Source organism: Aegilops tauschii, unplaced genomic scaffold (genome assembly GCF_002575655.3).
Source record: "Aegilops tauschii subsp. strangulata cultivar AL8/78 unplaced genomic scaffold, Aet v6.0 ptg001028l_obj, whole genome shotgun sequence".
Classification (NCBI taxonomy): Eukaryota; Viridiplantae; Streptophyta; class Magnoliopsida; order Poales; family Poaceae; genus Aegilops; species Aegilops tauschii.
This window is the reverse complement of record NW_027333241.1, coordinates 565-5000: the sequence shown is the minus strand read 5'-3', so window position 1 is coordinate 5000 and position 4436 is coordinate 565.

Sequence of the window (4436 nt, the reverse complement as noted above, 5' to 3'; positions counted from 1 at the left end):
AATAAGTGATTGTCTGATAATGAGCAAGGAATATACGTCTTTCTGCTAAAGAGGATCTATTAAACTCATAATTCATTAGATCCTTGTTATCAATGCCAACTAGGTATCATAAGTAAATGGATCCCGGTTGTTCAATCCTTTGATAACCAAGGTCATTCTTTGCTAAAGAGAAATGATCACTATGAGTCAGACTCAATAGAATTGGATCCATTCCAAATAGCGAGAATTAGGATTCTTGATCCCTCTCAATCTCTCTTTCAATTCGAGGATCCAGAGAGGTGTTTTCATAGTCATCTCCGAATATTTGCCATCTCGGAATATTTTCGATTTCATTTTTCTATGATATGTCTTTCTATATGAAAATTGGTTATTTACGATGTACGATGATCCCTGTTAAGCATCCATGGCTGAATGGTTAAAGCGCCCAACTCATAATTGGTAAATTTGCGGGTTCAATTCCTGCTGGATGCACACGAACGGGAACATTCCATAAGTCTATTGGAACTGGCTCTCTATCCATGGAATCTCATCCATCATCCATACATAACGAATTGGTATGGTATATTCATACCATAACATAAGAACAATAAGAACTCGAATTCTTATCGATACTGGAACTCAGAGCATAGGAGGGAAAGTCGATTTATGGATGGAATCAAATACGCAGTATTTACAGAAAAAAGTCTTCGTTTATTGGGAAAGAATCAATATACTTTTAATGTCGAATCGGGATTCACTAAGACAGAAATAAAGCATTGGGTCGAACTCTTCTTTGGTGTTAAGGTGGTAGCTGTGAATAGCCATCGACTACCTGGAAAAGGTAGAAGAATAGGACCTATTCTGGGCCATACAATGCATTACAGACGTATGATCATTACCCTTCAACCGGGTTATTCTATTCCACTTCTAGATAGAGAAAAAAACTAAAGGAGAATACTTAATAATACGGCGAAACATTTATACAAAACACCTATCCCGAGCACACGCAAGGGAACCGTAGACAGGCAAGTGAAATCCAATCCACGAAATAATTTGATCCATGGACGGCACCGTTGTGGTAAAGGTCGTAATTCCAGAGGAATCATTACCGCAAGGCATAGAGGGGGAGGTCATAAGCGCCTATACCGTAAAATAGATTTTCGACGGAATCAAAAAGACATATCTGGTAGAATCGTAACCATAGAATACGACCCTAATCGAAATGCATACATTTGTCTCATACACTATGGGGATGGTGAGAAGAGATATATTTTACATCCCAGAGGGGCTATAATTGGAGATACTATTGTTTCTGGTACAAAAGTTCCTATATCAATGGGAAATGCCCTACCTTTGAGTGCGGTTTGAACTATTGATTTACGTAATTGGAAGTAACCAATTAGGTTTACGACGAAACCTAGAAATCGATCACTGATCCAATTTGACTACCTCTACGGGATAGACCTCAACAGAAAACTGTTGAGTAACGGCAGCAAGTGATTGAGTTCAGTAGTTCCTCATAGAAAATTATTGGCTCTAGAGATATGGTAATATGGAGAAGACAAAATTGTTTGAAGCACGCACAGAACCGGAAGCGCCCCTTGTTTCAAAGAGAGGAGGACGGGTTATTCACATTTAATTTGATGGTCAGAGGCAAATTGAAAGCTAAGCAGTGGTAATTAAGACCCCCGGGGGAAAATAGGGATGTCTCCTACGTTACCCATAATATGTGGAAGTATCGACGTAATTTCATAGAGTCATTCGATCTGAATGCTACATGAAGAACATAAGCCAGATGACGGAACGCAGAGACCTAGGATGTAGAAGATCATAACATGAGCGATTCGGCAGATTTGGATTCCTTTCCTATATATCCACTCATGTGGTACTTCATCATATGATTCATATAAGATCCATCTGTCTAGAGATCGTCATATACATCTAGAAAGCCGTATGCTTTGGAAGAAGCTTGTACAGTTTGGGAAGGGGTTTTTTGAGAGAAAAGAAGAATCTACTTCAACCGATATGCCCTTAGGCACGGCCATGCATAACATAGAAATCACACGTGGAAGGGGTGGGCAATTAGCTAGAGCAGCAGGTGCTGTAGCGAAACTCATTGCAAAAGAGGGTAAATCGGCCACTTTAAGATTACCATCTGGGGAGGTCCGTTTAGTATCCCAAAACTGCTTAGCAACAGTCGGACAAGTGGGTAATGTTGGGGTGAACCAAAAAAGTTTGGGTAGAGCCGGATCTAAGTGTTGGCTAGGTAAACGCCCCGTAGTAAGAGGGGTAGTTATGAACCCTGTGGACCACCCCCATGGGGGCGGTGAAGGGAAAGCTCCCATTGGTAGAAAAAAACCCACAACCCTTGGGGTTATCCTGCGCTTGGAAGAAGAACTAGGAAAAGGAAAAATATAGCGATAGTTTTATTCTTCGTCGCCGTAAGTAAATACGTAACTAGGAATATGGAAAATTGCATTTTTGGAATTTGCAATAATGCGATGGGCGAACGACGGGAATTGAACCCGCGCATGGTGGATTCACAATCCACTGCCTTGATCCACTTGGCTACATCCGCCCCTTATCCAGCTAAAGGATTTTTTGCTTTTTTCCATTGATCATTATTCTATTTATTCTGACCTCCGTACTTCGATCGAGATATTGGACATAGAATGCCACTCTTTAAAAAGGAAAAAAGGAGTAATCAGCTGTGACACGAAAAAAAAACGAATCCTTTTGTAGCTCATCATTTATTGGCAAAGATAGAAAAGGTCAATATGAAGGAGGAGAAAGAAACAATAGTAACGTGGTCCCGGGCATCTAGCATTCTACCCACAATGGTTGGCCATACAATCGCGATTCATAATGGAAAGGAACATTATACCTATTTACATAACAAATCCTATGGTAGGTCGCAAATTGGGGAATTCGTGCCTACTCGGCATTTCACGAGTTATGAAAATGCAAGAAAGGATACTAAATCTCGTCGTTAACTGAATTCTGAATAGAAAGATTAAGAAGAAAAAAAAGATTCAAAATAAAGACAGAAATACCCAATATCTTGCTAGAACAAGATATTGGGTATTTCTGTCTTTTCTTTCTTCAAAAATTCTTATATGTTAGCAGAAAAACCTTATCCATTAATAGATGGAACTTCAACAGCAGCTAAGTCTAGAGGGAAGTTGTGAGCATTACGTTCGTGCATTACTTCCATACCAAGGTTAGCACGGTTGATGATATCAGCCCAAGTATTAATAACGCGACCTTGACTATCAACTACAGATTGGTTGAAATTGAAACCATTTAGGTTGAAAGCCATAGTACTAATACCTAAAGCAGTGAACCAGATTCCTACTACAGGCCAAGCAGCCAAGAAGAAGTGTAAAGAACGAGAGTTGTTGAAACTAGCATATTGGAAGATTAATCGGCCAAAATAACCATGAGCAGCCACAATATTATAAGTTTCTTCCTCTTGACCAAATTTGTAACCCTCATTAGCAGATTCATTTTCAGTAGTTTCCCTGATCAAACTAGAGGTTACCAAGGAACCATGCATAGCACTGAATAGGGAACCGCCGAATACACCAGCTACACCTAACATGTGGAATGGATGCATAAGGATGTTGTGCTCTGCCTGGAATACAATCATAAAGTTGAAAGTACCAGAGATTCCTAAAGGCATACCATCAGAAAAGCTTCCTTGACCAATAGGGTAAATCAAGAAAACAGCAGTAGCAGCTGCAACAGGAGCTGAATATGCAACAGCAATCCAAGGACGCATACCCAGACGGAAACTAAGTTCCCACTCACGACCCATATAACAAGCTACACCAAGTAAGAAGTGTAGAACAATTAGCTCATAAGGACCACCATTGTATAACCACTCATCAACAGATGCAGCTTCCCAAATTGGGTAAAAGTGCAATCCGATCGCCGCAGAAGTAGGGATAATAGCACCAGAGATAATATTGTTTCCATAAAGTAAAGAACCAGAAACAGGCTCACGAATACCATCAATATCTACTGGAGGGGCAGCGATGAAGGCGATAATAAATACAGAAGTTGCGGTCAATAAGGTAGGGATCATCAAAACACCGAACCATCCGATGTAAAGACGATTTTCAGTGCTAGTTATCCAGTTGCAGAAGCGACCCCACAGGCTTGTACTTTCGCGTCTCTCTAAAATTGCAGTCATGGTAAGATCTTGGTTTATTCAAATTGCAAGGACTCCCAAGCACACGTATTAACTAGAATATAGATAATAGAAGGCTTGTTATTTAACAGTATAACATAGACTATATACCAATGTCAACCAAGTCAGCCCAAAGATTAGCTATCCATATAACTAAATTAACCAAACCAATAATTTTGTATTTGTAAATGAAGTGAGTCAAAGTTTTTAACTTTGATGAGTCTTTTCTATATGGGTTGCCCGGGACTCGAACCCGGAACTAGTC